This window comes from Cupressus sempervirens, chromosome 6, assembly GCF_028749045.1.
Source record: "Cupressus sempervirens isolate cs-2001-9-10 chromosome 6, ASM2874904v1, whole genome shotgun sequence".
Classification (NCBI taxonomy): Eukaryota; Viridiplantae; Streptophyta; class Pinopsida; order Cupressales; family Cupressaceae; genus Cupressus; species Cupressus sempervirens.
Genome location: NC_143123.1, coordinates 525843033 through 525866233, shown reverse-complemented (window position 1 = coordinate 525866233; position 23201 = coordinate 525843033).

The following is a 23201-nucleotide window of genomic DNA, read 5'->3' as shown; positions in this document are numbered from 1 at the left end:
TACAAAAATTTTGGGGGGGTGAAAAAAAAATTTAAAACATCAAAATATTGTCACCTTTATCCTTTACACATTTTAATTACAACTTTTCTTTATATATTTAACCAAAAAAAACAATTGATAGAACAAACTAGTTCCAGCCATCATTCTGGCTGTCAGGATCTAGCTGAGCCCCTGGAACTTCATAAGAATTTTGATTCACTTCAGTAGTAGCCTCCTCTTGACTAGTTAAATTGAGTTCCTACAACACATTACTTATATTGTTCAGCTCTGTTGCCTTTGAAGGGGCTAAAAAATGTCGATATTCAATAATGTAGTTTTTTGCATGCACATTATCCTTGTTAATCAGCAAGTTGCCTTCCCTCATAAGTAACATTAAATTGCTCCTGGAAATTTGAAGCACCAAAGCAACCTGAGACATGATATGAAAATGGGTGAGTTTAATGTTAAACTCAGTAAGTACCCTTCTCTATTCTGGAAAGATTTCTTTGTTCCTGTCCTTCCAAAGAGTCCATAAAATCTCAGTAGCAAGAGAAAACCAAAAGGTGTTAGGTTTAGAATCAAATTTTTCTACATATGTGGCCAAAATTTCACTCCAAGAGACACTACCAACACAATTCCAAACACTAGAGGTACCAAGAAAAATAGACCACAACTTGCAGGCATACACACAATCAAAAAATAAATGCTCAAAAGATTTAGTCACATTGCATAGTTTGCAAGACATTATGGATAAACCAATAGAAGAAAGAACTTGACCCACAACTAACCTTTTTAACAACAAAAACCATTTAAAAAAAATCTTTTTAGGCTTAGCTTTTCCTTTCGAAAAAAAATCAAAGAAAAAAGACCAATCAGAGAATGGATTAATTTTCCCATAGCACTGGAATACTCTAGCAATGAGAGAAGAATCATTCTTCATACACATATATAGCCCTTTAGAAGTAGTGTCTTTCAATAGAACACGATCAACCCACTTGGTGTTCTCAAGAAATACCATTGAATCAATAATATCACAAGGACTGTCAAATTTGATCACTTTCTTAGTCAAATTGAAAGTCTTTTTCTATAAATCAAGAATGTTAAATTTGCCTTTAATCTCCTCCCACACCCCTAACCTCCCCCCTATCAATATATCTTGTATCAATGAAATCCCCTTCAAATTCCAAGCTTTGGCAGAACAACTCTAAGTAAGGGCCAAGGCTTTATTATTACAAAAGCCCCCACCAAATGGATCTATTCTTCACCAAAAGATAAGGAGGTCCCTCTGTAGCTTCTCTACCCTATATGAACTTCCTCACCTAAATCTAAGCCTTCCAGAAAGTTTGAAATTTTTTTGACCCAAACAATCTCATCTTAAATTCCCCTAAAACAATGTCAATCATAGGAACATCCTTTTAATTCTTAGCTTTCCTAATGATAGATATCAAAAGATTGTTCCTAATAAGAATTTTCCATGGTTCTTCTCCCCATAATGCTTTCAACACCCATTTGGATGCAAGAACCAAACCTTGGGCTTTAATATCCTTCAACCCCAAACCCCCCTACCTTCTAACTTGACAATACCATTCCCATTTAACACAATGCCTCTTCTTGTTCCCTTTACCATCTGACCAAAGAAAGTCTCTCAAAATTATTTCTAACATGCTCACATAAGAATTAAGAAATAACCAGGTCGAAGCAAAAAAGATATGATGAGAGGAAAGAAATTTCTGCACCACTTGCAATTTGCCTGCAAAAGACAAGGAGTGGGTTTGCCATTTCAGGTGCTTTTTATTAATTTTTTCATAGACCCAGTCCCACATCTTATTAAGATTAGGCTCAACTAAGAAGGAGATACCCAAATACCTAACAATCTGATTAGGTCCAGACCATTGCCAACCCTTACAAGCCAACCAATCCAGAGGATCAACAGACCACCCTGACACATTGGATTTAGAAGGTGAAATCTTAGATGCAGAAGCCATACAAAAGAAATTGATCCTTTTAAAGGCATTCTCAAAATTCTCCTTAGCAAGCCCTAGGAACAAAGAAGTGTCATCTGCACATTGAGCATTAAGCAATGACTCCCCATTAGGCAAGGAGATGCCTTTCAATGGAGGACCCAACTCCTTTTCCCTTAGAATATAAAACAAAGCATATGCTATAATCACAAACAACAAAGGGGCAATCGGGCAGGCTTGCCTTATCGACCTCTCTAGCACAATAGGCTCTGAGAAGCACCCGTTATCATCTATAATAGTACTAGCATCCTTAAAGAGAACATTAATCCATTTGCAATAGTATTCCATAAATCCAAATGCTTTAAGCATACTAGTTACAAATTCCTACTCAATCCTATCATAGGCTTTCTCAAAATCTAATAGAATCATGGCTACATCTTGCCCATCATTCTTAGCCCAGTTCATAGCCTCCCAACTAGTGATCATATTCTCCAAGATATATCTCCCTTGTATAAAACTAGTTTGTGTCTATGACACAAACTTATTTAGTAATAAAGCAATTCTTCTAGCAAGCACTTTGGCAAGAATTTTATAGTCCACAAATTTAGTGAAGTTATGGGTCTCCAATTTCTAACCAAAGACTTGTCCCCAATCCCTTTATACATTGAATTTAGACACCTAGAAAATATAACTTGTATAGCACTTCATGACATCCTTATCCTTCTTCAATCTCCATCATCATATCCTTATAGAATTTTCTCAATTGTTAATCTTGTAACAAACTTTGACTTGTGCCTTAGACCATCTAAAACTTTCCAAATTTTCATCAAAAGTTGGCCTTACATTCCAATATTCCAAACTTGTTCATCCAGTTGTCACTCGGTAAACATAACATTTACTTGGGTAACATAGAACTTAATTAATACTAACTTGCTTAGGAAACATTCTGTTCCTCTTTTGCTTTGCCAATAGCTCAAGCAATACTATAGTCACTTGATGAATACAGTCTCCCTAAATATTGTAGCTTGATAAATGGTTTAATTGTGATGCTTGGTATATTTGGATAATTATTTATTATTTGATTGAAAAGGGGAAAAAATTAAAATAAGATGATATATAATTTGTTAAAATTATTTGAATATATGGAAAATTTAAACGATTTAATCTAAAGTTTCATTTTACAAAATTAAATTAAAAGAATTTAAATATTAAATATTATTTTAGTATAAATATTTAATTAATATTGATTTGATTAGAGTTACATTTATAATGCACTTTAATTATTATTATTTATTAAATAATAAATAACTATTTTTATTATGCTTGCATTAAATAACAAAGTGGAAAAATAAACTAAAAGAATATTTTAATTAAAAAGTGAGTGGAATTTGCATAAAAAAGATTAATTAAATAAAATAATCATATTTTAGGGCTTTTAGAGACATAAATCCTAGAGGGAGTTAGGGTTCTATATTAAAGGTTTTCGGTTCATTATTTGACACATGTTTTTAGGGAGCAAATTTTTAGGATTTTGAGCAAAAGGAATTTTGGAAACTTTGAATGGTTTTTGTTTAGTAAGAGTTTCAGCAAGTTGTCAAATTGTTAGCACCAACATAAGGTAGGTTTTGAAACTCGTAATAGTATATTTCATTTGAAAATATATGTATTTTTGGTGTCTCCTAGGTGCTTGAAACTTGATTGTCATTTTATTTTGTTAGCTTGAATTTGTACAAACAAAATGAAACCCTTATTTGATTATCCATAGAAGAAAAATTTAAGGAGAAAATGAATTAGATGGGTCAAGGTTTGAAGGAAAATTTACATAGATTTAAATCTACAATTTGGTTATATTCCTCTCATTTTATTTAAAATAAAAATAAATAAGTAAATATTATCCACTCACTAGGCCTATATCTACAAACATTCAAAAAATAATAATTTATTTTTAATTTTTTTATTTAATATATATATTATTGGGGACCCCATCCCGCCCCCATGGCTGCCCTTTGATAATGCAGCTGCAGTGGTGTTTAATAATAAAAATTCATAAATTTAATTTTAGTAAATATAGTATAAGTCATACTTAATTTAGATTAGCTCACATTTATTTAAAATATGTTTTCTTAATCTATTAAGAATTAGTTATGTTTAGTTTTAAAATGTTAAGGTTAACTTAGAGTTAAAATAGAAATGTTTTAAAGTTGTAAATTTTATGCTTAAGGTCATTATGTTTAAATATTATAAAATTTCAATGTGTTACCATGATGTTTTTACCATGCTCGAATAATTGAAAATGTGAGGTTAATTATGGATGGGAGTTTTAAAATCTAAAATCTTTTCTCTCTCCATCAACTCAAACCTTCTCTCCCCAAACTCCATATTTTCTCTCTCCACCAACTTTAAATTTTAGAAAGAAGTTGGAGATTGATTTTTCAACTTGATTCAAATGTGTACCCTAACCTTAATTATTGCTCTAATCTTAACCAAAATGGAAATCTTGACAACATAAATTTGTTAGGTACCATTCTTAATTGCTCAAAACCTTCATCATAGCTACCTAAATATAGTGATAGCTTATGGATACATTGTTTCAAATATGGTTTCACTCATGACCTAGATGATGCAAACAACAAATCTTCTATCATTTTACAATGGAGCTATAAAGTTACTTAAGTTATCAATGCCAATATGAATACTATTGCAGATTAGAAAGGATGGGAATACCACTCATGGGAAGGATGGAAATCATTAGGTGAAATGTCAAAGGCATGATTAGATATGATGGAAGAAAAAGAAAATTAACAATGGTTAAAAGCTAGAATGAGAATAGAAGAAGCATCAAACTTTTTGAGGAAATGTCTAGAACAGAGCTTGAGGTGCTTGATCGATGAATGCAGATGTGAAAATTTTGACTATGTTCCATCTTGGAGAGAACATAAGAACATAATATGGAAGCAAGGAGGTTGTAGCCCAACTATTTGACAAAACATCTCAAAGAAGTGGCATATCATATCACATAATAGTTGGAGATTCTACATGAAAATAGTTTTCACTAAATTCTAAAGACTAGCAATTTGTAAAGGTACCCGAGTAGTCATACCACCTGCACACAACAATCGATTTGCAGTGATTTTTGTCACAGAGCCGGCCATGTTCCCAACTAAATGCAACTAGCACAAGCAATACCGAAAGTGAGGATCTTTGATGGAAAATTATCACCAGTGGTGCCAAATGAAATATTTTAGGTAATGGTGAATGGGAAATATGGTAAGAGGGGTTAAGACCTGACCACCCAATCCATGTACCAACTTCTTCTACCCTAGCATGGTGAACACTACTTAGAATATGATTGCAACCTATACAAATGTATTTTCTAAATGCAGAATCACTAAAAGAGACTTTGAACAATTTGACATAATTCTATGATGAGAGGCTCATCCAAAGGAGAGAGATGATTCTAGTTCAAACTCTTTGTCATGGATCCATTATAAGTATGGGAAATTTTCTAGAAAATCCTATATTAAATGACACGCAATGTGGGAGCCAAGACATTAAATGTGAACCATTTGACAAATTGCTCCAAAGCAGTGGTAAGGTTGTAGAAAATGTGAATTCTTAAATAAACTAGTGACCTCATGACTATGATGATTGAAAATAGTATACAAAACATATTCATTGAAGAAGACTTGGAAATTGGCAAGCAAATGCATCACTAATTGCGGAGCTTGGAGAATCTGACATAATCTCTATCATGAGCACACAATGTGATTCGGTTGAAAGAGCTTAGATCATGGTGTCACAAAGAAACAACATAGAGAAGGCCTATGAATTGTCTAATGTAATGAGGTGAGATTTCTCTTTAAGAGTAGCATTAATTTAAAATATATTCCTCCCAGTTGGTAAATAATATTCACCCATGAGGTCTTAATAATAGATCCCAACTTGGGCATTTATTCAGGTTGTAAAATGGCAAGGGAAATTTCATTATAAAATCATCTTCTCTATTTGTCATCATATCACTTATATATGAAAGTTAACTTGGAAAAAGAAATCATGTTTGTATCAAATGGAAGATGAGGAAATGTTTGATTAAATTCTAGTTGTGGTGGAAGCTAATGTGAAAGATAAGAATTAGGATCCATTGAAGCATGAAGGAAAATATTTGTGGTGATGTGTTGTTTAAACTATGAAAAAATTGGAGTCATTGATGATACACAATGGACCCATAAATGCTTCAAATGTTCATCACTTTATTGAAGGAATTGCTCATAGGTTGAATTTGAAGGCACACATGTTTTTATGTATGGTTATACTATTTGGTATGGACAAAGAGTTAATGGTGGGATGATTATAAAAGTACAAGGAAAGAAGAAGTAGATAGAAGGCTATCTCAACAAAACCAACCACACGATTATTCTAAAAATTGCATTGAGTTTTGGTTTTGTGAAAGGGACATGTCACTTGTGGTGACTCATAGGTTAAAATTTTAACTTGGACATTGTAAAAGGTTAGAGTTGGTTATAAGTTGCATTCCAAATTCTCAAACTCTAACTTTTCGAGTAGTTATGAACTTGAAAAGTTAGTTATGCTATAGAACATATTATAAATTCATGAATAACACATATAATAAAGGGACTTTTTGGATTTTGGAAATAAGGGACACTTATGTTGAAGTTTTGATAGCAAGAAATTTTTTGGAAAGTGTGTACAATTCTTGCTTTGGTAATCAGAAAAATGTTCTTATGTTCTTGGTGCAAAGAAATAAAAGGAAGTACATTTTGTGTTCTCTTTTCTACAAAGTCTAAACTGTTTGGGTGTTGATTCTTGTTGGAATTAATGCTTTCATGGTATGGTGTAGATGCTAGTAAATCATTGAATCATCACTAAGCTAATGCTAACATTCAAGCATAGTTCTTGATCGTTCTTGTTAGCAATTGAAGTTGATTTAGAAAGGCTTGGAAGTCATTTGGTGCATTTGGATACATCTTGGTAGCTTTCTTTCTATCTTTCAAAATTGTAATACATATTTATTTAAAAATAAAAATTTACATCTTACAAGGGAGTTGCCACTCTCAATGTAGAGCAAGGCCGTATACCAAGGGCCTATCCAACTATTGGAGAAATTGATTTGCCACACATTCCATTGGGCCAAGTCACATACTTTCCAAGTGACAAATTTGTTTACCAACATAATAAAATCTTTGTATTTTAAATATATTGATTTAAATGGGATGGTATTATTGACTTGCAACTTGGATGTTGTCTTTTAGTATATTTTTAAATACTTAGACCTAGAAATATTATTTGGTTTCAAAACATATAGAATATGAGGTTTAAAGTACGTCCTTATGGTCAAACTATACTCTTGAAAATAATTGGTTTTTAACCATATATTTTGGAAACCTATGTTTTTCTTATGTTTTAAATTGAAGTCTTATAATGTTCTTTTGTATGGGTTTTCCTATGAGATGTTAGCTAGTCAACTAGAACATACACCAAAGGCTTTTTGCGATTTCTTTTATAATGTTTTTCTAGTTGGGTGTTATGACATGCCTTGAAATTCACTTGGACATATTTCATTTATAATATTCACTTTGTTTTTTATTAGGTAAAACAGGTTTTACATGATATTCACTTTGTTGAACATGTGTGTTTTCTTGGTTTGGGAGAAGCAACTTATTTGTGAGTTTCTTGTTAAGGAACCGAGTCTAGTCATATGGATTTTCAAGTATGGGACACAACTAGTTTATGTGCTTAGGGGAGGTTGTCTAAGTACATATTTTGGGAGATGCTTGCAATATGGGTCTGGGGCCCAAAGTGGTCAGTGTTAGAATATATAATCCACCAACATAACTGACAAAAGGTTGAATAAGTTATCCAACTATTATCACAATTATCAAGTTTAAACAATCTTTAACCATATGATAAATATAATAAAAAATCACAACAAGATACTCATATACAATACCACCAAATATGTTAACTAGGGAAGCCCTTGATCAGAGGGAAAACCCTAGCGGGAATGGTACCCAAAAGATAATGTACTAATATAAATTTTCCTTGCCAAAGAATGGACCCTTTCAGGACTCTATGAATACATCCAGTACATATGAGTCCCTATTAGGAGTTGTGGGAGACAATTAGATGCATTGCCCAAAAAGCTTAATGGATAAGACCAATGAACCCACTATCTAAATGATCTTTGTATTATTCCTTGTAGAATAATAGAATTGAAATGTACTTCCTTCCTCTTCCTCCGTCATGTCAACTGGACTTCTACTCCTTCAGATCTTGTAGACAGATCATAAAACTCAAATTCGGTAATCTCTTGGATCTCTTACACGCATTCCTCAAACACTCTTCTCCTTTTTGCACTTACTTGATCACATTTTCATGCTCCAATCACATTCCATACATTACAAACAAGGAAAACTTATTTCCTTTATACCATATCTTCAAAATAATTCCTTGAGTCAGCCTCGAGGCTTTCCTAATTAATTATAATAAGAAAATTAATTAATTACAATTACAATAGCATTGTCGGCTCATAGTCTATACAAAACTTCACACGTACAACACTAGGGCTTGTGTACTCATTGACATAACCAATAAACTATCCTCTGTCACTGGCTGAATGCACATCTCTTCATTACATTTTAAATATAAGTTAGCAAATGAATATCAGGAACTACTTTCCTAATACTTTGTTTCTATAATGCTCTCTATAAATCAAGTACAACTTCTATATGTCTTCACCTTACATGTTGTGCATTGAACCACATCATCAAGACACTATGTTGAACATTTCTATGACCGTACATCACTAGACAAGCAAAATATTATTTGTACAACTACAATCTCTCTCTATTACTCTACCAATCTTTATAACTTTATTGCTATGTTGACATCAATGACAAACACAGTCATTAATGCAATATGTCAATACTCTCCAATGCTTAGGATACTCCCCCAAATTATATCATCAACATTCACACTAATAATCTCCCCTTTTGGCATTGATAGCAACATAGATGAAAAATATCTAAGTTCTAAGAATACCAAATAGTGCTTTGTTGTTGTTGCTATCATCTTTTGAAATCCTCTTCACCAATCAAATCTGAAAACCTCTGGAACATTGCTTTGTTCTTTCCTTCTCTTTTTTAGGATCAACAATAGTTGTTCACACTAAATAACTCACAATACATTAGGTGCATATCTCCCAAAGATATTCCTACTTCCTTACATGAATCTTTCTACATTTCCCTAAAGAGATATCTCTCCCCCATTCAAGTACAAATTTTCCATTCATACTTGGGAGTTCTTCTTCCCCATTACTTAGGAGATGTGTTTCATGCATATTCTCCCCCATTGGCATCAATGTCAAAGGCCCCAATATGATAGTATACCAATTGTTAGTAAATTGCTCCAAGTCTTCAACTAGCTTGAGTGTCCAAAGACACTATTCAAAACAAAATACCAAGAGTCATTAATGACTTTGCTCATGTCAAATACTCCCCCATATAGGAAGTATTAGCATTCAGTCTAGTCTAACAATAGTGCTCTGTAACACTAGATAGGTGCACTTATTGCATCATTTACTCTAAAGTAGGTAGGGGCATAATCCCAAGCATACCTCTCAAGTACTCAAATTTATCTTTAGGTAAAGGCTTCGTAAAGATATCTGCAATCTAATCTTTAGTACTCACATACTCTAATATGATATACTTTTCTACTTCTTTCTCTTTCAACACATGATATGGGTAGATATATGCTTAGTCTTAAAATGTAATACCTGATTCTTAGACATACTCACTATACTTGTGTTATCATAGTAAATTATAATAGGTTCTACAAACTCAATTTTGATATCCTTTAGTATCTACATCCACATCACTTGGTTATGGTTATTTGTTGCTACAACATACTTTGCTTCAATTGTACTTTGTGAAATACAATCTTGCTTCTTTCTTAGCCAAGAGACCAATCTTCCGCTAAGAAAAAATTGTCCACCACTGGTGCTCTTTTTGTCATCCATACTACTTACCCAATCTACATTAGTATATGCATGTAGAGTGAAATCACTTGATCTATCATATCAAATTCCATAGTTAGATGTTCCTTTCAAATATTCAAATATCCTATTTACTGTTGCATAGTGATACTCCTTAGGATCAGCTTGAAATCTAGCTATAATCCCAAGTGCATTTGTTATATTTGGTTTGGTGTGAGTTAGATATTTCAAACCTCCAATCATGGATATGTACTTATTATACTATACTACAGGTGTCTTATCTTTGATGGATAACTTGTGACCAGTTATCATAGGTGTACCAACAAGTTTACGACTTTCTAATCCAAACCTTTTCAACAAGTCTTTCAGGTACTTATCATGGGAAATGAAAATACCATCATTGTTTTGTACAATCAGTAATCCTAGGAAAAAAATAATTTCTCCTATCATGCTCATTTCAACCTTATTCTTCATCTCTTCAACAAACTTATCACTTGCTTCATCATTAACTCCAAATATGTTTTCATCAACAAATATTACTATTACCGAAAATCCATTCATAATTTTTTTCAAATACAAGTTACTATCTATTGGACCTTTAGCAAATCCAAGTTTTGCTAGATGCTTATCCAACCTTGCATACCATATTTTGCTAGAAATGTGGTATAGATTGGGTGACTAAGAGGGGATGGGGGTGAATCAAGAACCAATAAAACTTATACTTTAATTCACTAATTAAATATTCACTATGTAATCTAATCTAATTGCATGCATGAAATATTGGAAGCAATAAAACATTCATAACACTTTGACACAATATTGGTAACCGAGAGACCTTCCAAATAGACAGTAAAACTAGAGTGGGGATGATTCCCATAAGCTTTATTACTGCAGTATAAAATTATCCTATTAAAGCTTATAATTGATCACTTTTGATGATTTGTCCTATTAAGAGAAATAAGGATTGTTTGGTCCACCTTGTGAAAGGATTTATAACATAAAATGAAGTATGCACTCTATTAGGAGATTTGGAATGAGACTGTCATGTCCACTTTGTTAAAGGATTTGGATGATGCACTTGTTAGGATGAATCAGTGGCTGGTCTCTGATCTACAACTCAGTTTGTTGAATGAGAATCCTTTGAATAATAATGATCACTTGGTTGTGATAGACAAGTCTTTTCTTTTCCTTATATTGCTTGTAGCCTTCTTTAATTCACACTCATTTGCTTCTTCTATTTGTTCTCATCGATTACATTGGATATGAAAGGATATATTACATATATACACTAATCCAATAAATTACCTTCTGGAGTTAGCTAGAATACCAAATTCAAACAAACTTCACGACGTCAGCTCATTGTTGTAACTCAATTTTTGAAGACCACACAAGTGATGTTTTGACACTAGGAAACACTTGTCAACACTCAAAAAACTTTGGCGCTTAATTGATGTAGATGCTCAGTCCATACTAATCACTTGGGGTAACAAGAACTTGGTCAGCACTGGATGACTCAGTGAATACTAAAGATCTCGTTAACACTACATGGCTCAGTCAACACTACCTTTGTTCACTTTGTTAACACTACAAGCTCAATAGATACTACAGAGCTCAGTTAACACTATACACTATCTCAGATGCTTGATAGATATTGTGAATCTTGGCATGAACTACAATTTATCTTATTTGCTTGGTAGCAACTAAAACATTTGTCTTACACTTTTGGTAGTATGATAAGCTCTGTAGCAATGTAGCCAACTCACTAAGTGTTAAGTCACTAATTGACAAATGATTTGACCATCAGGTCAACAATCTCCCCCTCTAACATTAGAGAAAAAAATACTTATCATACCAAAAAATTTAAATACTCAGAATACAAGTCAAAACTCCTCCTATCAATAATCTGGGTCTTCAACTCAAATTTGACTATTGTTTGTTGTTGCTTGGTAACCTTTGACTCTATTTTTTTAATTTTACAAAATTTCTTTTGTAAACAAATTTTTTGCTTTGTATATACACCTTTCATACTATACATGTATTCCCCCTTTGTATATACAATTCTCCTTACATATGATATTTATTTATATGCCCCCTTTATTGATGCAAATGCCAAAAAAATAACATAACCACAAGGTTATACCAAAATGTGACAAGAAATCATTGTTAGTGTTAGGTGTTAGTATAGGTTAGTGTTAGTGTAGGTTAGTTAGTATATATTTTATATGTTAGTTACTTTTTTATTTGTTAATAGTGTTAGTGAGTAGTTTAAAATTTATTAAGTTTAATAGATGTTATGTGATGTTAGTTTAGTGTAGTTTAGTAATAGTTTTTAATTAAAGTTTTTAGTATGTCTTTTTCTTTATAAATCTTATAAGTTTTACATTAAAGTTAGTTTAAAATGTAATTAAGTTTAGATTTGTGATTAGTTTAATATTAAAATTTTAAGTGTAGTTTAGTTTGTTTTGAAATAGTATTAGTTATTAGTATGATGTTAGTAGGATGTTAGGTTAGATTATATTAGATTTAGTTAGTTTAGTTTTAGATTAATTTAGTTGTTTAATTAACTTAGAAAGTTATAATTTAATGATTAGTTAAAGTTTAGTTAGTTTTAGTATTAAAGTTAGTTTAAGTTTTGAGTATTAATTAGTTTTAATTTTAAAGGTTAATTGGCTATTTAAAATAAGATTAAATGTAGATTTTATTTGATTAGATATTTCAATTAATTTTAAACCCAAATTCATTTAATTTTTTATTTAAATAATTTTAGTATATTGATGTGAAGTTAATGTAATAACGAATCTAATGATCGATATCAATCTAATAACGAAAGTTTCAAAATCTTAACAATGTATTCGTCGTCTAGAGTTTATAAACTTAAGGTGAAATGTAAAGAACCTTTACTTTAACTATGATCACAACCTTATCAAACTTAGAGCATTTTAATTATTAATTTTTTTTTAAAAATGTGTGTTTTTGCCTCGTAGTTTGGGCATGACATTTTGGTATCAGAGCCCGTGTTTCAACACTAGGAACCTTAAACCCTTATGCTTCTGAAAAACTTAAAACTAAACATTTAATTGTTTAGATGTCTCCTATTACTCGAAGAAACCGGCAAGGCAGAGGTCGTAGAGTAAGAGGTGGTAGAGCAGGACAGGAGGATGGACCACCTCCACCACCACCACCTCCACCTCCACCACCACCTAACCTGAACAAGGATATTTTGGATGCACTTCAGAAATTGATTAGTGTAATTCAGCCAAGGGTAGTACCTATAGTTTAGTGAGGTGAGCAGATTCTAGTAGTGGAAGCAGAGGGACCGAGAGGAGGCAACCCCTGAGGCAGAGAGAAGACTAAGAGTCCCCCACCGAGATAGATAGAGGGTCAAGGTGAGCATGAAGGTGAGTCAATACACCAGAGAGGACCCCCACTTGATAGACCTCCTAGACATATAGGAGATGATATCAGGGAATTGATTCGACTCGGGCCACCATTTTTTACCGATTCCACTGAGGGAACAGTAGTAGAGGCATGGTTACAGAGCCTACAGCGGTACTTTGGATTATGTCCTTATGGGAGTAATCTAAAGACACACCTAGTAGTTCATCAGTTGAGAGGGGATACCTCCAATTAGTGGCATCAAGAGGAGACCATAGGAGGAGTGAGGATGGATACCCTCACATGGGAGTCATTTCTAGAAAGATTCCAAGAGAGGTACTTGTTAGAGAATTTTTGATAGAAGAAGATAGAGGAGTTTCATTCTCTTTATCTAAGAGGTCTTACAGTAGCTCAGTACGAGAGTAGGTTTCTCGAGCTCTTTCCTTATGTGGAATACATGAAAGATGAGAAACTGCGGGTGCATCACTTAATCATGGGTTTGAATTTCTCACTTTAGGGTTCAGTTCGGATGGCCTTCCCTACCACCTTTAGAAAGGTAGTGGAGATAGCACTAGTTGCAGAGGATACTCGAGGTAGACAGGAATCACGGGATCGATCTCAGAACCGAAACTCTACTCGGTAGAAACCCCCTTGGAAAGGGAATCAGAACTATACACCAGGGTCCTCTAAGGGCCAACAGTCTCAGCAACAGCAACAGGAACTCTCACAAGGTTACCACAGCTCTAAGCGCAAGCAATGGCAGTTACAGCAAGATCAAAAAGTACATACCCCATAGCCACAATCAGTGCAGACTCAGCAGTCTTCTAGGGGTGGATATAGTGGGTCTAGCAGGTCAAGAGGCCGACAGCAGTCTAGATCACAAGATGCACAATCTTATACCCAAGGGCCATGCTACACTTTTGGTGGCATGGGTCATATAGCTAGGGAGTTTCTGCAAGGACAGGCATCCGGTGGTCAGAGTAGGGCTATTTCAGAGCCAACAGTTGGAGACTTGGGCAGGTCCCATAGAGTTTTTGCAGTAGTTGACAACTGCCAGACTGAGCATCAGACTATAGTGATTGAGGCATTGTCCATCTGAAAGTAAACATAACATAAATAATAGATTACATTCTTTAAGATCCCTTAATGTTGAATTACATACATGAATCCATCTAGTACATCATCCACATGAAATAATAATGATACATCCAATATACAAATGTCCTTTCTGAATTACATTCCAGAATGCACAATCATCCACTGTACATGTCACAGGGTATGATAGGCACAAAGAATATACATACATAGAATAAGGTACATCATCCTATTCTAATACATGATACATCAAAGTAGAGATAGTCACATGATACAACATCATAAAGAACATATACATCCATCATAAAGATCAAACATAATAAACTAAGTGCATGGTTCCTCCCAACCGTTAATAACATCATTAGACCATCATGGATCCTAGCCATCCCTCTGTGCATAACATCCCAAAACATCGAAGAGATCATCGGTACTAACATAGTAGGAATTTCACTCCTAATATATACAACATCATATGTAGAAAGTAATCTAACATGCAAATAAAAGCATAAGATAACATCATCTAACATATGCTAATCATCAATGAAAAAGGATACACATCCACCATCATGAAGGATGCATCAGCCACGATGTCTCAATGAATCTCAAAATGATAAGAGTGGAAAATACACTACCACCCGACCACGTGGTACCAAAGTGGTCCACTCCCACCATGCTAAGGAGATAATCTCAAGTCCCAAACAGGGTATCAAAATCACATAGCACAAATATCCATAAGTCCAGGAATCCTAAAAGTATACTAACTCAAAGGTTCCAATCACAAAACTAACACCTAATCCCAGAGGCACACAATGACATGTAGGAAGCTACCATGCAAGCGAAAAAGTGTCATCGCAATTATCACGTACAAGTTACCCTGACAGTTAGCTAAACTCCACGGGTCCATACTGATTTCATGTGGCCACTAGTATCCTCTCATACTGATGAGGCATACTACGGAATGTAAGGTCACAACCATGCGTCTCACTACTCCCATCCTAGCCTATACAAGCGCTCAAGGCATGGGCAAGAACAAAACACTTATCTTTTTAGGTTCATTCAGTTAGTATTAGATGTGAATGTTATCACTTATTAATCCAATTTACAATGAGTTACCCTGGCAGCCTCTTAGGGCCCCGACCCCTATTGCAAGCCACTTCCCGTCACTACATGCAGATATCCTACCCTAATTCTCATGGACTCATAAATCTCAAAATCACAAAAGATAAACCATAATAAAATCATCAAATATGCATAAAAGCATCAAATCTCCATGAGAAAACATCCATAGAAAATCATGAACACAATAGCTCTCTATTGGCAACTGAAGTATCACTGATAATCAAATATCCAATGGTTCTCAATAACCAAAATATATATATACCAATCATACTGATCAAAGACTCCAAAAATGGTTGAGTCAAACATGTCACAACATGACATCATCAAGAATAAATCCACATCTCAGTCCCATCATGATGACTAAACAATAATCAAGGATAACTGATCGATGACCAAAATAATGGTTAGGTTAAGAGTCTCATACACAAGAATCTCAACTATAACAATCAGTAATCACATCCAATACATAGAGCATTCCATCACAAACCATGGTGGTGTTTATAAAGATCGAGATTAAAACATCATCATGACATCACAATCACATAACCCCCAAGCCTCGGGTAGACGTCCTATACTGGTCAACACTAGTCAACCCAAAACCCAAAACAATAGCATAAAGAATACACAATGTAAACACATGTTTTGGTTTTGCTAAGTTTTCAAATTTGAATTTAAAAGTCTCAGTTTACATTTTTCCAAATTATATTAAGTAGAGAAATTGCATGTTTTTCCTAACCCATGTATTTGTTTAAAAGTTTCTCCCCAAAACTATTAGACTCAATTTTCTAATTGATCTAATAATATTTTGTTTATATAACATTGTTTGAAAATTGACACTCTCAATGAATCAAAACTTCGATTATATATTCTAATAACTAATCTTAATTAAATTGAGTTTAATTAAATTAATTATTAATATCTCTTCATAATTGACAAGCTCAATATCAATATTTTAAATCATTAAAAGAGTGATCCATTAATTTAGAACTTTATAATATTCATTTATAATTAATTATATATACATATATACTTATATACATATATATATATATATTTATATATATATATACATACATAAATATATATATATGTATATAATAACATTTAATAATTAATGATATTGCAACAAAATCAGATTCATATCCAAATCTCATATGAAATAATGTTGCAAATAAAATTTTATATAATTTAAAACCAAACTCAAATCGCAATGCGATTTTAAAATTGCGCGGCCCAATACATCCGCACTGCAGGTACACTGCGGATCGCAGGTACACTGCAGTCGCAGGTACCCTACGATCTCGCAGGCCTGCGGTGGATGGGGTATATAATACCCGCCCAACATCATATATATATATTTTTAATGCAATTTTCAATAACATTTTTTTATAAAAATGTTCCCATGTGATATGAAATACTATTAACATGAAACTCTATCGCAATTTGACATTTGATTATTATATAAATAAATATATATATGTATATATCTACATATGTATGTATATATATATATACACGCAGAGTTTATCACCATCACAACACATACAGATATATATATATATATATATGTATATAATGATATATATGTATATGTGTATGCAAATTCAAGAATATACACAGTTTACTTAGAGATTCTAATTTTTAGAATTTTCCTTTAAATCTTTAATCTTCAAATTTATCCAATAAATAATCTAATGGGTTTGGCTATGAATTTAAACTCTAGCCCCATTTTCTTTCAGATCTATGCATATAAAGATTTTCACATAAATTCAATTGCCCATATTGAGAATGCATACAATAAAAATATGAAATTCCTTAGAAGACATATGGAAGACACGAAGAAGACAGGGAATGCAAGATTCGAAAATAGCATAAGTAAAATCACAAGAATCTACCCGGATTCTGATGCTAATTCACTCTTCCTCAGAAAACCCGCAGAGCAAGCTCCCTTCTTCAGAATTCTCGAATCCTCCAATGCTCCAATTGCACTCCAAACGCTATATCTAAGCTTCTAGGGATGCCTGAATATAAAGAGCTCTCAGGAAACCTCTAGAATGTTTCTAGAAATAGCTAGAAGGTGTCACCAACTAAGCATGGGTCTTTTCCAACCGTCAAGATGAGCCTTAAGGTTGTAGACACCATGTGCTTAATTGATGCACAAACCCTCGTGTTGTTAACACATGAGAAATAGAGAAGTGCGTTAACTCCCATGCAAGCTTATAACTCCAATTTACTTTTTATATAATTTTTATTTAAATATTTATAACTTTTATTTTAATTTTTATAACTTTTTTATTATTATTATTTATTTATTACTTTATTATTATTTTATAATTATTATTAATTTTAATTTCTAATTTTCTTTTATTTAATTCATTTTTTTCTCAATTAATTCTCATTTAATTAATTATAATCAAAATATCACATAACATGATATTTTATATTAATTTTCTCAAATAATTAATGTATTAATTAAATCCATTTATTAAAACTTAATTAATAGAAAATTCACCATAGACCTCCAAGATAAAATATGAAAACCCATCATAGAACAAATCATACAAAATCAGTCTAAAGGGTTAAAAATCACAAAATATGTCATCCGACACATTCGGTGGGTACTCAACTCTGATACTTGTCCTAACTCACTAAGACAAATGGTTTAAGGGTTTGGGATTTGAACTTGAGAATTTATCTCCCTTCTCTTATCATTGAGATAGTATAATAGGGTACGCTCATCTTGGCAATTCAGGGAAGTCAATACTTGGTACCTGCAACCTGCAGAAAAACCATGCATGTACATACAATATATAATGCTAAGCTAAACAAACAATGGCAGAGAGTGGTGCATCGTGTAGATCCCGACTAAACAGGTGACTACGACTCCCTTCCTTAACCACATCAAAAACGCCATACAATAAGAAAACACACACACCATACACATGCAAGTATGGGGTAAGTGTCCATAATAAAACACATAAGATAATAAACCATCCATCTAATCATCAATAATAATTGAAAATAGTATAATGATCATCATACATACATGAAATGTAAAATCTAAATGATCTCATCATATATCAACTGAATCCATATCATAATATCTGATAGTGTCAAAACAATACCACTAATCCATTAACATAAAACTAGTCTATCATAGTCTGATAATAATAGCATCAATGTCCAAAAAAGATGTGAACGAGGGTAGGCACTACATCCACCCGCCCTTGGGTTAGGCTTACTCCTGGAAGCCTACAAACACATAGGGATATAACTCGCTCAATCTAGCTACATCCTCCCAAGTAGCTGAAGAATCATCAGTAGGGTCCCATTGGACCCTTACCTGCTCGATGGTTCGATTCCTGAGGGTAAACTCCCGCTGCTCCAGAATACGAACCGGCTCCAAAGCCAGCTGCCCGTCCTCTACCTACAACACATTCCAATCAAGAACATGCACAATATCAAGAATATACTGCCTAAGCACTGAAACATGGAAAACATCATGAATGTGAGCTAGGCTGGGCGGTAGAGCAAGATGGTAAGCAACTAGGCTAATCCTCTCTAGAACCTCGAATGGTCCCACAAAGCGAGGTGCTAGCTTAGAACCCTTTCCATATCAGATCGGTCTCTTTCGCAGTCACACTCTCAAGAAAACCTTATCTCCCACAGCAAACTGCTTATTAGTCCTAGGAGCATCGACATACTTCTTCTGCCTATCCTGTTTCGTAGTCAAGTGCTCATGGATATGCACTACCTATTGCTCCATATCACGAAGCATCTCAGGACCCAACAGGATGCGATCCTCAAGACTGTCCCAACTCAATGGTGTATGACAAGGACAACCATATAATGCCTGAAAAGATGCCATGCCAATAGAACTATGATACCCATTGTTGTAAGCAAACTCCACTAGGTAGAGATAGTCCTCCCAATGTGTCTGCCTATCCATCACATACATCCGTAGCATATCCTCCAAAACCTGGTTCACCCTCTCTGTCTGACCATCTGTCTCTGGATGATATGCTGAACTGAAGTTTAGCTGCGCTCCAAGCTCATGCTGCAGTAATGTCCAGAATGCAGATGTGAATACAGGATCCCTATCAGAAAAGATCTTTCTAGGAATACCATGTAATCTCACAATATCACACATAAAGACATTAGCTACAGAAGCTACTATGTAGGAAGACCTGATCGGTGAGAAATGTGCCAGCTTAGTCAACCGATCAATGGTAACCATGATAGCATCATGACGCCGAACTGTCATAGGTAATCCTATTATAAAATCCATGGAGATGATATCCCACTTTCAAGAAGGAATAAGATTAGGCTGCAAAAGTCCAGCCGGGTGCAAGTGTTCTGCCTTGACTCTCTGACACTCAAGACACCTAGCCACAAAATTAGCAATATCTCGCTTCATCCCAGACCAAAAGAACAAATGTCTCAAATCAACATGCATCTTCTTGACACCTGGATGTGCTAAGTAAGGTGTACGATGGGCTTCTTCTAGTATCAAGGTGCGAAGCTCATCCGAAAATGGCACATAAATCCTCCCTAAATGTCTCAAAAGACCATCTGACTCTCGAACGTAACCTGCAAATTTACCTTCCAAAGATCTTCTTGAATCAATCTCTCTGCACACTTCCTGATACCAGGAATCCATAGGAAGTGCCTGAAGAATAAAACTCCTCAAATCCACACTAAGAGTCATCAATGTTATCACATGTCTCTTGCGACTCAAAGCATCCGCCACCACATTCTCCTTACCTTGAATGTACTTAACCTCAAAATCATACTCGCATAGAAACTCCATCCATCGCCTCTGGCAAGCATTCAAATTAGGTTGAGTGAAAATGTAATGAAGACTACGATGATTGCTATGTAGCTCAAATTTGTGCCCCAACAAGAAATGTCTCCACCTTGTCAAAGCATGAACTACTGCTGCTAACTCAAGATCATGTGTAGGATAATTTAACTCATGATCCTTGAGCTTGCACGATTCATATGCAATCACCCATCCATTCTGCATCAATACTGCCCCAATCCCTTCAAGAGAAGCATCTGTACATACCATGAAATCACCTTCTGGATCAGGTACAGCTAGTATCGGTGCACTGGTCAAAAGCTCCTTGAGCTTTTGGAAAGCTTCCTCACATTTCTCTGTCCATACGAACTTCTTTCCTTTCCTTTGAAGAGAAGTGATAGGATGTGCTATCCTAGAGAAGTTCTGGACAAATCTGCGATAATAACCAGCTAAACCCATGAAACTACGAATCTCTAACACATTAGTCGATGTCGGTCAATCTATTATCGCCTGAATCTTTGCAAGATCCACTAAAATACCATCACCTAAGATGACATGCCCTAAATACTGAATCTTTGATTTGAAGAATTCGCACTTAGCTGCATTAGCATAAAGTTGATTGTCTCTCAAACACTGCAATACCAACCACAGGTGTTCCTCATGCTCCTTCTGAGTCTTAGAATATATCAATATGTCATCAAGAAACACGAGTACAAACCTATCCAGATAAGATCAGAACACACCATTCATCAAACTCATGAAAACTGATGGAGCATTAGTCAACCCAAAAGGTACCACTGTAAACTCATAATGCCCATGACGCATTCAAAAAGTAGTCTTGTGAATATCTACTTCCTTAACGCGAAGCTGGTGGTATCCTGACTTAAGATCAATCTTGGAGAATACTGTAGCTCCCTTGATCTGATCGAATAAGTCATCAATCCTAGGCAAAGGATACCTATTCTTAATAGTCACCTTATTCAACTATCTGTAGTCAATACAAAGGCGCAAAGAACCATCTTTCTTCTTCACAAAGAGCACTGGAGCTTCCCATGGTGATACACTAGGTCGAATGCTCCCTTTGGCCAAAAGTTCCTCTAGCTGAAGACGTAGCTCACCCAATTCCTGAGTAGTTGTGCAATAAGGAGCTTTAGAGATAGGCTCCACCCCAGGAATCAGATCAATACTAAAGTCAATGTCCCTCTTTGGAGGCATGCCTAGAATCTCACTTGGAAAAACATCTACGTACTCTTGCAAAATCGGGTGATATAAAGTCTCCCTCATGGGATGTTCTCCATCAAGATCATTTACCATAACAACAAATATCTGACATCCCTTACGAAAAATTCTCTTTAATTGCACAGCAGAAATCCTCTGCAAAGATATAGGCCTTGGTATCCCAACTATCTTCACATCATTCCCTTGTTCATCCTGGCACATAATAATCTTCTTCCTACAATCTATACTGGCTCTATGAGATCTAAGCTAGTCCATGCCTAGAACCACATCATAGGAACCAAGGGGTATGACTCAAAGATCCACTGCCATATCAAAGCTTCCTAAACTAAGCCCGCACTTATGAACTACAGAATCTATGGAGACCTTAATGCCTAAGGCTAGTTCCACTTGCCAACCATGATCTTGCTTCACCGCATCCAGCTTAAACTTAGAAACTATAGATGGTGAAATAAATGAATTTGTAGCTCCTGAATCAAACAATACTGAAAGAGATATACCTCTAATAGCACCTATAGTCTCAACCACTATTCCCTAATGATTTTCCTGACGCTAATCAACTGCTGCAAAGACTCTATGAGCTCTACTTGCATCACCAACTGTAGGCTCTGAAACGGTAGGTCTAGGTCCTAAAAACTGAGGTGCTCGTTGACGACACTGAGCTGCATAATGTCCAATCTGACCACATGAAAAATATTTCATATTTCTACCAAAACCTCTTCCCATAGGTGGTACATTAGATTGTTGGCGACTATTCCTGCTCACAAAAGACTGGCTACTCTGAGCTGGTTGATTGGTCTAATTCTATTTATTGCGTTGAGCATTGCAATTGTTCTTGGTGTTAGCACCTTTGCCACCGCCTTGAGCTTGAGAATTTGAGCCCTTCTATTGTTGTGTCTATTGAGACTATTGCTGACACTGTTTCCCCTCAGAGAAAGAAAACTTCTTGTTACCACCTGAATTGTAGTTGCTTTTAGATCCTAATGCTGCTGGCACTCCTACAAAACCACCTGGACCAAGGTTGACACTTTGCTCAACAAGGATAGCTCGATGCACCGCATCCTTGAGATTTTTTGGCTCAAATACTTTAACTCCCCCAATAATACGGTTATTCAAACCCCTAATAAAATGTTGTGTCAACTGAGCTGAATTCTCACTGAACCCTGAAAAAGACATGAGCTCATAAAACTTACGCTCATACTCGGTCACTGACAAAGTGTACTGTCTGAGATTATGAAATTCATCAGCCCTTTTTTCTTTCCATTCCTCTGGTAGGAATCATTCACAGAAACTCTCTAGGAATAATTCCCATATGACACTGCTCATATCGATACCCAACTTCTTCTCCTCTATCGTCCACCAAGCGGCCCCAAAATTCTCTAGATTAGTGATTGCAAACCTTGCCTTAACATTGCTGTCGAACTCTTGCATGGCAAAAATCCTATCGAGAGAAATAAGCCACTGCTCGACCACATAACCAGAACCTTGCCCATTGAAAGGCTTAACCTTGGATCTTGAAAGATCCTTCATCTGAGTGGACACAATGGACCTCTAACGTTCCTTCCGAGGACTTCTAGATCTGGGTCTATGCTCTTGTTCTGTCTGATGCACTTTAGGCTATTCT